The sequence below is a fragment of the Embiotoca jacksoni genome, unplaced genomic scaffold, assembly GCF_022577435.1.
Source record: "Embiotoca jacksoni isolate LCO1_2020_lvr unplaced genomic scaffold, fEmbJac1.0.p SCAF_4, whole genome shotgun sequence".
NCBI classification, from domain to species: Eukaryota; Metazoa; Chordata; class Actinopteri; family Embiotocidae; genus Embiotoca; species Embiotoca jacksoni.
The window spans coordinates 9,269,288-9,282,500 of record NW_027185392.1 but is presented as its reverse complement, the minus strand read 5'-3'; the positions used below and the strand labels follow the sequence as shown (position 1 = coordinate 9,282,500).

At 37.9% G+C, this 13,213-nt stretch overlaps 1 long non-coding RNA gene across 1 annotated transcript in view; it reads left to right on the top strand.

The window, feature by feature from the left end:
• Nucleotides 1-3,091, top strand: part of LOC138209395 (uncharacterized) — a 13,060-nt gene extending 9,969 nt beyond the window's left edge. Inside the window, exons 2-3 of the long non-coding RNA XR_011179157.1 lie at nucleotides 1-23; nucleotides 3,033-3,091. The exon at nucleotides 1-23 is cut by the window's left edge and continues 58 nt beyond it. This is a non-coding gene — a long non-coding RNA (uncharacterized lncRNA). The remainder of the gene's footprint in view (nucleotides 24-3,032) is intronic.
• The last annotated feature ends 10,122 nt before the right edge of the window (nucleotides 3,092-13,213 follow it).

The window sequence follows — 13,213 nt, the reverse complement described above, 5'->3', positions numbered from 1 at the left end:
TATTTCCGTGAAGCCAAATACAGGTAAAAATTGTATCCTTGGACATTTTGGATGCAAGTTTTCTCATTTAAGGTGTAATACCTGCCTTATTTACAGTATGAATAAGTAATATACACTCTGTCACTTAAAAAACAGGCCCAATATTATTATACAAAAAAGGTCCACCTATTTTAGTTTGTGGGACAGAAAAACCTTTTTGTTGCAATAGTGTAAAAGGTACTTTTGTCTGCTTTTGTTTTAAGGCTAAACTGTTTGATCCTTACCTGTCACATTTTCACCAAAAGGGTTTTATGTTTTTATGAAAAACTAAAACATGCATACATTAATTTAAAAATATCAGGTTCCTACTACTTTGATAAAAAAAAAAAAGGTACTGTATAGAATGTTTATTTGATCATTTTAATCAATCATAGTGTAAATGGCTATTTAGTTTTTACTACACAAATGCACTTCAGTTGCCCACCATAGGATCTCATTTACCAAAGCCATGGCATAAATTTAACAGTGTAAATTGTTGTACTTCACTAATCCAAAAGTCTTTTTTCAGGCCTAATTTCCATCAATATTACCAATATTGATTTTGTAAGTATTTTTAATAATTGGAGTTGATATTTTTTTTTTCAGCTCAGATGTACTTTGCTATATTTCATAGATTTTGAACCATGACATGGATGCTATGAAAAGAAAATAATATGGATGTTTTTATATGTTTTATGTTTACATATATAAATAGACATAGCACTAATATCCTTGACACACAGAGGGCATATCCCTTTAGCCACATCCTGTTATAGAAAATGTTTTAAAACAACAGATCAAATAAAATTGAGGCCATAATATTATTTTCTAGCAGCTATAAGCAGCACTGGTGCAGATATGAGGCTCTTGCTCATGGGCACGTCAGAGGTAATCAGAAAGGGGAAACTTTCTTCACACTGCCGTGATTGTTAACAACCATAACAATTATTTTATTCCCCGAGAGGTACATGAAAGCATTCAGTGTACCCTCTTCATGTACACTGTAAGGATTTCATTGTTTTGGTACTTCTGTACGTCTCTTCCCCACTAGATGGTGACAAAGGCAAAGTATTAAGCGACCTCCGAGCCACTTCCCTGATTTTTTTAAAGGGACATTTTGTCAATCTTTTCTCCATGTCGTCTTATTATGATTGGGTTTGCTGACTTCTATGCTGCCCTAATGTCATCTGCATTTAATATGAAAATGAAATTTAAAAAAAACCCAGAAGAATTAACATCAAACAAAGCCTGCAAATGTCATTTGATGTACACTTTAAGTTGGCAGTAGATTCACTGACAAGTGTAAACACAGTAACCATACAGAGTAGAAACGTACACATTCACATCCATAACATGTACCCCCCCCCCCAAAAAAAAAATAAGACGGTTTATAGTGGTGAGTACTGCGATATTTGCAGGACTGGTCGATTTTGTGCTATTAGAAACATAACAACAGGATTAATCTTAATTCATTTTTCTACACAGATAAGTTAAACTTATTTCTTCATTTACAGTTGTCTGCTTTTATTTTTGCTGTATTTTTGTAAGTAAAGACTTCCTTTTGTCCACTCGTGTAATACACACACACACACACACACACACACACACACACACACACACACACACACACACACACACACACACACACACACACACATACATACTTGCTCTCTGCTGGTGGGCCCGGCTGCACTGCTCGATGTGTGGGTGGTCTGGGCCAGGTGGAGGAGAGAAGGATTAACACCAGGCCTGCCCAAAATAAAAAAGAAGGAGAGGGGGAGAGAAAATAAGAGATGGAGGACAGATACACATCTGTCCACCAGATGTGCTGCTCGGAGTACAGAGGTGGTTTATGAAATAGAGAGACGGGAATGAAAAGGCTTTTGGTCACGGGACTCACTGACAACTAAGCGCGTTGTGACTGAAATAACATTCAGCCTCCCTCTCCTCCTTGCTCAGCTGGGCCCTCTAAATTTTCTCTGTGTTTGGTCTTATTTGTCTGTCATCTGGTTATATACATAACACAAATACATCCACACACTCGCAAACACTTGCCCTGTTTCCGTGTCTTCTTCCGTTCCTGGGGGAACTTGTGCAAGCTGCTATCACACTCTATAAACCAGTGATTACCACCTGTTAAAACACATCCAATGACTGTGGGTTTTAGGAAGGTGATGATTGGAGGGAATGAGACAGGTTGTACGTACAGATGAACCAAAGACTGATTTTAACCCTTTCTGAAGTCATTATGAGGCTCTTTAGCATTAAACAAGAGAAGAATGAAGCATTCTTTCAGTAGTACACTTTTCCTAAAATGACCAAAAGCCTACAAAATATTATAAATACTTTCTTCAATAGCACATTATATTACAGCATATGTAATATGTATCACTAACATTTATCTTTATCTTTAGATCTTTTTTTTTTTCTATTTTTAATCTCTGTCAATATACGGAGAAACTTTTTTCAAACAATCCAGTGGATCCAATGTTTCCAATGTCAGCAATGAACTTTCACAACTAAATCCAAAGAAGGGCTATTGTTCAAGAAATGTCACTGTTATATTTTGAAATATGTCACTGAATCACAATAACATTACCTTATACTTAAAACAAAAAATAAACATTGTATACACATCAAAAGTGTGTGTCCTTGAGAACTTATAGTTGCTGCTGGGAGCAGGACTATAAGTTCTCAAGGACACACACTTAAACCATTTTTCTTTACTGTAAACCACCTTTGAAGACATGGTAACTACCTAATTCAATTTAATAGAATATTACAAACAAACTTAAAAATTTTTCCTGGATGTTTCCGCTCAGCCAAAAATCAATATACATGTTATTTATTGTTTCCCCAAAAAAAAACCTATAATACAGTCAGAAGGTTCAGGAACAAAAATGTGAAAGAAAAACAAAGTTTTATAACATGTGTTCTTGCAAATAAAAACAGAAACAGCTGCAGACTCAGTTTGTGTTCTGGAGCTTTTCATCTTCAACTTTCTTTGTCAACAGTTGTTTTCAAGGTCACGATTGCTCATGAATACACCAGATGAAGTCAACAATTCCTCGACAGCTGGGTGAGATTGCTTTTGTCATGCTGTTTCCAACTCTGAACTATATATTTCAAGTTTATTTATTTTTACCTTGACATGCACTGTCATATCATTGTTCATTTATTTTTCAACAAATTAAATAGTGATGTTTTTCATTTTCATCAGTATAGTTTCTACTACGCCTTCCATGCAAACTGTTTAAATATGTCACATTTTTCTGTGCTCTTTTCCGAGTAATTGTCGTGTTTCAATTTCTGCATTTACAGCACACAGTTTACACGATATTTACAAAGGGCTCCTTTGACGTTCAACTTTGGTTGAGCAGCTTTTTTCTCAGATCTTCTGGATTCACTGTTTCTTTCAGCATGTGTGAGTGTGTATCTGTGTGTGGTTTACAGCTGTTTGCATAGCTAACAGTGGGTGAGCTCTGTTCAACAAACACACAAGTTCTACCTCTGGGATTCAGGCATTTTGAAGTCCTATAAACTCTGGATTAAAGTTGAAGCCAAATTAATAACGTTTAACAGGATAAAGATGTGGCTATTACACAACATGACAGTAAAACCACCCTCTTAAATGACAGAAAACAATGTGTATTTATAAGTTCTTGGCCATGTATAGAGTAGATGAGTTTGTGTTTGTATACGTCCTGTTTGCGTTATACTTTTTTACCTTTCCACAATTCCACTTTACTTGATATTCAGATTTCTCCTCAGTGGCTAAATTGACCTCATAGCCCACTTTCATAATGAGATTTTAAATTAAACCAGCAAGCGTGGAAAGGTAAACATGCATAACCGAGGCTTCAGTCCATGTTCTCTCCATCTAAGCTACGTCGGTGAGGTGTGTTACCTGGAACTATTAAAAGTTATTTGCCTTGATGCTCTGGTTATTGGGTACTATTAGGTTTTATCCCACTTGGCGCTGCAATCGCTGTTGTTCTTTTGGAGTCAAGCGGTGAAACTTACCCTTCTCGCGCAAGTCAAAGGGCAATAAATGCTGGCAAATAAAGTGCCTGGATTCCTTTAAACACTGAGTGTTGTCTCATGTCAGTACTTGGATTCGGAATATAGAGAAGCCTACGGATATGAGAAGTGTGTGTGGGCCTGTGAGGGCGTGTAGGTCTGTGTGTACATATGTGGTACATATCTATCATATAGTGATGTGTGTTTAGCATGTGTTCCCACTGTATCCATGGGTGGGAGGTAAAAAGTTATAGAGGTAGCAATGGCAGAAAGTCTGGAATTTTTCTTTCACAGTGACATAATATCACTCATATGGTCAGCGTGAGCAGTGTAATAGTATCCTCTTTGTTCCAGTTGGGTAAAAAAAAAAAGGGAATACTTTATTACTTATTTACATTATATCTCAATGGCAGAAATGTGTCCTCTAAACCTAATCTAACAGCAAATCACTGAGGCATGATGTTGTGCTCTTTGATAGCTGTTTCCGAATGTGTGAGTTTGCGAATAGAGCCTTTAAATGTGTGAGATACAAATGGCTATTTCTCAAATGAGTTAAAATGTTTTGTCTAACTATCCAACTTAGTTTAATGCCAAAGCGTATAATATACCCATCAGTCCACTACAGGATATAAAGTCTCACGTTTTGCCTCGCCTAATGAAAAGTAAACTGCCTTAGGTTTATGTACCAAAAACGACCTTACATTTTGAAAAATATTGTGGTTTGTGCTAATTGTGACACAGTTACAGTTTGGTTTGGTTTAGGCACCAAAACTACGACAGTAAGTCACTTTATGGAAGTAGCGTTACATATGTTGTCAGTTACTAAATGTACATTACATAAATTAAGTGTGTTATTTAAGTAACTTACTTACTTTACTTCAAAGAAGTCCACTGTGACTTTTGCTTTCACACGGACAAGAAGACCGGTCTACTGACTGAAAGTCCTGTTTCCATCCTGTTTCCCTACATGGACTTTACCACACTTTGTACTTCATTACATGACCTCCCTCACTGATATTGGTCCTACATGTGTGTACTTTTCACGCTTGGCTGAGGCAAAAAGTAACTTACTTAGGTGACTTAAAATAAAGCCACATTGACGTGCTTTCTCATGGATTCAAAGAACGGTCTCCCGGATGTAAGACCTTTTTTTGTTCCACCTAACCCTCATGTTTTTCCTACTCTGACTATATCACTTGTTGTACTTGGTCACATGACCTCCATCATACAACTTACCATGGTCATACATAAGTGCAGTTTTTATGCCTAAGTGAGCCAAAACATAACAATAGTACAACATAACACAGTCTCCTCTAGTGGACTAAGAGGTGTATTACGTGTTTTGCTGTGATTCCAGGATGGACTTCCACACAAGAAATCTGCAGCTCTTTGATCAAATTTGCAGCTGTGATTTTGAATATGAGGTCAGTTTGCTTCAATCATTTTGACATATCTCACTGATTTAAGCAAACCCCTGAATATACCACATGCTTTGACCCTGTGGAGCCCACCGTCGACTTTACCTAAAAAATTTGAAGTAATTTTATTTCTATGTAAATGCAATATGAGAGGACTCGTGTAGTTTTATTATTATCTGTTTGCTTTGGTAGACAAATCAAGTGGAGCCAAGTGACTTGATCACTCTTTAAAGCTTTTTTTCATCTGCCATTTTACTTTCATTTAACCACATGAATCTTTGCTGCAGCTAACATTAACAAAGACTGAAGACTGTATTGAAGCACACGGCTCACAGACTGCAGCAACCAAAGACCATCAGATTCATAGCATCTGTCAGTGTAAATGGAGCTGTCACTCAGTGTGCGCACACACACATGTTGCTGAAACGAAACAGACTCCCTCACATTGTTATCCACCTCCCAGTCATCCTTCCTCGCTCAAAAAACTAGGAAAGGTTGTATTTGTATGATCGGAAATCTGCTGCAAATCTGGCACCCACATGCTGGGACATATACAGCTTTTATGTCTTTCATTTTAGTAATTTCTTTTATTTCTTTTTTTTTTGATTTATAAAAGAGACCGTGTCTCCACACATGTGCATTCCTCTCCCTTGTTTTGCAGTCTCATTGTTTTGAAGTGAATCCTTGCATTGTGTGGTTGCTGACAGTGTGCCACTCAGCCATCCCTTCTGCTGTGTGTCTGAGCGTTCGGGGATTATAAGGTTCAAAGGGGCGGTGCTGAGCTTGTACAGACGACTGACCTGCATCTCCACTCAAGTCTCTTACAGGTTGTCAGTAACTGGGGGATGTATTGCAGATTGGTTCCATATCACTTCTCATATTAATCTTGTTGAATTTAGATTGATCAACAATTACTTTGAAGAACACAGAAACCAGACGCAGCCGTGTCAGTTTATGAAACAAACATGAACATCTTTTTCTGCATGACTGTTACCATGCTGCTCACAGAGGAGCTTTCTGGCTCCTCTGCTGTGGAACAGCTCACAGTTTAGGTTCAGGAGGCAGTCACCCTGTCTACCTTTAAATTTAGGCTTAAAACCTTCCGTTTTACAATACTTATAGTTAGGGCTGGCGCAGGTGACCTTGAGCCATCCCCCAGTCAATCAGCCAACCTCCTTCACTGTGCTATTTTCTTTTCCTTTCCCTCTCTTTACACTCCATGTATTTACTTTATGCCTTTTAGTCCTGTAGTTTTTGCTTTTTCTCTGGCTATCTCTACTCCAGAGCAACATCCTTCTGACCTGTAGTTACTGGCCCCACCAACCTGCCCAGTGTTTATTCTTTGTTGTTTCTCTATGCTGTTCTTTTCTTTCTCCGCTCTCCTCTCATCCCAACAGAATAAGCAAGATGTCCGCCCACCTGTGAGCCTAGTTCTGAGCCAGGAGGGGTTTTTTTCTGTTAAAAGGGAGTTTTTCTTTACAGCTGTCACTCCTGTGGGGATTGTTGAATTGTGGGGTTTCGCGCCATAATGTGCACAGTGTTTTGTGCCCTCTGAGTTGTAGTCAGCAGCTCAAATTGACAAAGAGTCAGGCCCTGCAAGTTCAGCAGTAACCCTGAACTGTTGATCCATTAAAAAGACTTAAAAGTCATTAAAATACAGCATTATTCTCTGATATTGAGTGGGAAAACTTTTAGAATATCAAAAATTATAATCAGAGTTTTGTGGGTTTGTCAAAGCGACAGCACTTCTGGATTCATATTCGGCTGTGTTTCTGTTCAGTGAATGGGACTACTCAGTCAGAGCTTCGGTCAAGCACTGAATGGTTCAGTAAACAAATCTTTTTAATGCACTGGTTCTAGTGATTCTGGACATGTCAAAGAAATTCTTTGTTCTTCACTAATGCAGAGTTATGCTGAATCTTACAGCTGCTCATGTAGCATTTGATGAGACCACCTACACCCAATCATCCACCTGTGGGCTCTGAATCTGCATTCCCCGTAGGGGAGGGTATTAAGTCAATCGTCATTCCCAGATGGTGCTTTCTTTTTGATGATGCAGTGATGAAGATTTGATTTGCTGCAGGAACCTTTGATCTGTCATTAACAACTTTAAACGATAATGCACACCAGCAATAATGCAAGCCAGCAATGATAACAAAAAGCAAAGTTTAGAAGCTTTCATGCAGTGGAGAGAGCGAGTGAGGGTGAAGGCGAGTGCAATTTTTAGAGGGCTGAGAGTCGACCAGGGTGGTCCCTCACAGCACACTTAGATTGGGAGGCTTGTCAGCACAACAGCAGCAAATGCCAAGTCATCCCACCCTAAACTCTCCCCACTGCTGCAGTCCCTTCAAGAGCAAGCCAACCCACAGTCTTTAAAACTTGTACAACAGTTTATTGGAATAAACGTTCCTCCTTTTTTCACTTAAAATTGTATCATTTCATTTTAATTCAACTTAAAATTTCTAGCTTTTATTATCAGTCCACTTTTTCCTCTGATTTGAGGGTCTTCTAATTTAAAACTATAATTTGAATCAATGTACTGCTAAAAGTGCCCTCAACTCAAACAAAACTATTTTATAGCAGTTTTCCCAGAATGCACAGATTGAGATTTAAGAGAGTTTAGAAACAAAACAAAACAGACATGATAGGAACTTAATTTCCATTTAAAATGAAGTTAAATGAAGTCATAATTAATTCCATGATTTTCCATGATAATAAAAACAACGATAACCATCATGAGGTTTTATATTGTATTGAGTTCCTAACACTGTTGTTTATCAAAGTCACTGGGATCAGCCTAACAAATCGTCTTTGCACTAACTCTGGTAGAGAAGCAGCTTCAGCTTCAACTTTTTTATGTTAAATGAACAAAAGAACAACTGAAAAAGTTAAATTTTTTTAATGAAATAAACAAAACAAAGGACTTCAATATATTAACCAAACTAAAACAGGAGTTGACAAGTTTTAATCCAGACAGCATTTAGGGTTGTCAGATAAACAAATTATGTTTTGACTTCACAAAAAGTTAAGTCTGACCTTTTACTCATATTTTAAAGTTGAAGCAAGATGTTATATTTTAAAGTGTATGAGTGTTAGGGGGTGAAACATGGGTAGAAGAAGAGGAGGTAAGTTTGAGTCTTTTACTAAAATAACAAAGCTAATTTTGACATGGCCTTGCCTCAGTCTTTCTCTTACTTTTCCTTCCCCTGTTTTTTCTCCTTTACTTCTCTTTCCCGTGACCCACAGTTTGGCCTGAGGGCAGTGTCATGGGCGCAGCAATGCACTGCTTTCAATCAAAATCGCTTCCTTGTCTCAGATGTTTCTTTTCTCCAATTCAAGTCTGCTACTTTTGTTTGTTAAAAGACAGTTCAAAGTACTCATTCCATTCAGTGGCAGCTGTTGATATGAATATATCTGGGAAGAGTCTGAAGTAGACATTTGTTTGATCCAAATATTTTCAATAATAATCAGGCCAGAACTCGTTAATGATCTCTCCCCCCTCTGGTATTCCTGGCTTGGGTCTCAAGCACCTGTCAGCTCTGCTTTTTTTATGAACACTGGAGGCAGGACTGGATACAGAGCAGCAGGGTAGAGCGGTTTTAAGGGAGGAGAAGGAGGGAAATGGGAGGAGGAGAGAAAAGAGGGATATTTGTGATATTTATGGGCTGCAGGGTGGCACAGAGCACAGCATAGAGCACAGTTTTGTGTGGTTCTGCTGAAGTATTCAGGGAGCAGCTTTTCCACGTTTTGCTTTCAAGATGGACAGGATTTAGACAACTGCCATCTTAGCTGTTTTCTCAAGTTATCACTCAGTTAGGATTCAGTTAATGACAATTATTGTTAACAAAGAGTTCAGTACAGCTTGGACTCTCCACACTTTCCTCTAGAACAGCATGTAACAACTTAGACTTTATGATGCAGCAAAAAATTAGACCATAAAACTCCAGCGTACAAAGACTGGGGCTTTTCTGCTGCTTGCTTCATCTTGTAGTTATCTCCTGCTGTAAGACGAATAGCATGTTGGTCAATTAGTAAGTGCCAGTCGTTGACTTTTATATTATGGAGATGATGCCATCATGTATTGTTCAGCATACTCAGCTGCAGGTAGATTTAGATGGGATTCAATATAGGCCCGGCGCCATGATGAGGTGACTGAGGGGGCTGCAATGCCTACACCTGAATATTTTCATCCTTCAGGTGGAAATAAAGTGGCGTATTAACGAGATGCGACAATTCCCTTCCTTACCTTTTCCATGTGTTTTACGTCATTGCCGTAGTATGGAATAGGAATATTTGGGTCACATAGGTCACCACCTAGAATTTATTTGGTGGTAGGTTTCATAAAATTTGGTGATATAGCCATACAACAGCCTCTGAAAGGCAACAACACAAAACTATTTATTCAAAATCAACTAATACATTTATTTCACAGCAGCGGTGAAGCCAGTATGAAACCTGAGTGTCCTCGAACAACTTTGGAAATTGGACGAACTATACACTACACAGAACGTAGAATTTATAAATGATCCTAACCACTCAGAGATGGCTTATATAATTACCAAAATAAAAACCAACAATGTGTGGGTCAGTAACTAAATACAATTACTGCATAGCGGTTTTATGTCTCTGCTAACCACTCAAGATGTCATTTACATGCATATCTGTCCAAACCCATTCAGATGATGCTGCAAAGAAGCTATAAATTCTGAAATGGTGCACGCATAACTTCAATTCTGACAGCACAGAAGACTGAAACAATCATCACAATTTCTAGATTTAAACCCTGCGGTAATGTCACCAATTCATTCATAAATGTGAAATATGGTGTGGTGGAATTTTCTGTTAACAAAGCAGCAGTCACAACCAAGATGCCTTTCTGTGAGTTTCTTGTGCAATCACACAAACTCAACACCATACAGAGATCTGAAGTCTCCACAAGTGAGAACAAGATTACATGTTCGGTAAGGAGATTTATACACTGTAACAACTGTGGCATGCTTGGTTCAAGTTCTTATCTGAGCGGCCTTGCAATGTCTTCAGTTCACTTTGTTACACTTATTGTACACTTAACACACACTTAAGTGTTGTAAAGTGGTAGACAAACAAGATATGTTCAAATTATTTCCTTTACAAGGGTCACAATTTGAAGACGTTCCCTCATGTTGTTCTCCAGATATTGTGTATATAAGCATAGGATGGTGTGTGGTGACAGTGACCTTGACCTTTCCCCCCAAAAAATTGAATCAGTTCATTGTTGAGGCATACCAGACATATCTTAAGAACACCTTGAGGCCTCAAGACGTTCCTGACATGTCGCACTCACAGTGGGAAATGGATGTGAACTCACAGTGATGTTAACCTTTGACCTCTGACCCCCAAAATCCCATCAGTTCATCCTTGAGTCCAAGTGTACATGTAAAACTGCATATATGTTATGTAGATTTTGATATGATTGGGAAAAATTGCCAGAGCAGTGATGAGATTGAATGGGGTTCTGTTTGGGTGTTGACAACGTGGGTGGTTATATTTTTATGAAGATGTGGTGTATAAGTACAAAGAATAAGTATGATATTTCTCTTGGTGATAATTAGATCCACACGGAGCAATTTATAGTTTTTATTGTCCAAGCAGATTGTTGAGATGTGTCCAAACAAAGTGTGGGAGATGGTGGGATGGACCTTGCATTGCAGCCAATTCCTGCACAATTCATTGTATTCATACTCTCACAGAATAGCTTGGAGGATTATTGATATTTCAAAAGTGCATCTGAGGAGAGAGGAGGAGCATATGTGACCAAAAAAAAGCTGCTTATGGTAAAACCCAGCCAATAATAGCACTTAAGCTACTTTATAGCCTATAACATTCTAAACACAAACAGCGACAGTAATGACACCGAGCCTTCATGGACAATACATGTATTCAATGAGCATTTCTCTGTCATGATGCACACTCAGTGAAGTGAGCTTTATTACCTTGTACATATTTGTAAAAAGAACTTTTAAGTAATTAAAGAACATGAAGCACATTTAATTCTAATGTCTTAGACACGTGGTGTGATGAATAAAATGACACGGAAAAGGGAAATAATCGCTGGCAAATATTTAATAATGATAATAATATACATTGATTATGGTTGGTTTGCATGTCTAATGAAGTGTGGGAAGTATTGTGAAACTGAACAAATAGCCTTGAAGGATTTTAGCTACAATAATGTCAAGCAGGGCATCAAAGATTAAACATTCACTGTTTTGACTTGGCATGACTTCTTCTTTAGTGGCTATACCACAGATGATATTTTGTCTTCCACATATGAGACTTCAGAGTAACCTGCTAAGTAAAACATGGAAACCTAACCATTATTTCAATGATCTGAAAGGGCATTGAGATTTGAAGTGTGCTTAAGGGAAAAATATTTTAAACGTAGTTAAAGAACAATTATTAATCCGGTATTGTGAACAATGAACTTTGGTGACTGATTTAAATCACAAATGCTTTTTCAGATTTATGTGATTATTAGTCTGAATGTTTAATTAAGTAATTGAAGGTTATTGTATCATATTCAAGTTAAATCCTAAAATTCAAGGTCCCTGTGACCTCAAATCCCTCATCTGCCCATCCTGTTTTCATGAATGCAATATATGAAGAATGCTTTCAGGGAATTTCTTCAAATTTAGCAAAAACATTCTCTACATACCAACAATGAACGGATAAGATTTTGGTGGACCAAGGTCAAAGTCAATGCCACCTCACATGGACCTCGTAATCATTATATTTCAGCAATGGCTGGACGGGATTTCTTCAAATTTGATGTTCATGCCTCAAATTTCAAATTTGCCATGAATGTATATTTGGACTCATAAATGAACTGAATAGCATTTGGGAATCACAGGTCAAAGTTCAAGGTCACTGTGTCTTATCTGCCTTTCCATTCTCATAAATGCAGAAATGCCTTGAATAAATTTTCTTCAAATTTGGCACGAATATTTACTTTGACGCAAGTATTAATTGCTCAGATTTTGGTAGTCAAAGGTAAAGCTCAGTGGGTTCACATCCAGTTCTCACTGTGAAGGGGATATCTTAGGATGTGGTAATCTCTTCAAATCTGGCATGAACATTTATTTGGACTCAAGGTTGAACTAATACGATTTTGGTGGTCGCAGGTCAAGGTGATTGCAAGTTAACATCTGTTTCCCACTGTAAACGCAGTATCTCAGAAACACCCTCAAGAAATCTCCTCAAGTGTAGCACTAACATTCACTTGGAGCCAAGGATAAACTAATTCGATTTTGGGGGTAAAAGATCAAGGTAACTGTCACCTTACATTGAGCAATGCTCATGAACCAATATCTGTGGAATCCCTGAAGGAAATGTCTTCAAATTTAGAATTTCTTTTCACTTGGAGCTCAGGGTCACTGTGACCCCACATTTTTTCCATTGTGGTGAACGCAATATCTCAGGAATGCCTTGAGGGACCTTTTTAAATTTGGCACCATCATTCGCTTGGACTTGAAGATCAAGTGAATAGGCTTTGGTGATCAAGGGTCAGAGGTCAAAGTCAATATTTGTCCCATTCTTGTGACTATGACATCTCAAGAATGCCTTGGGAAATTTCTTAAAATTTGGCACTGCCATTTTACATGGACTCGAGAATAAATTTAATTAGAATTATGTGGTGAAAGATAACTGTGACCTCACGAAACAAGTTTGTGGCCATAATTCAATAATTGATAAGTTAACTATGACAAAATTTCACACAA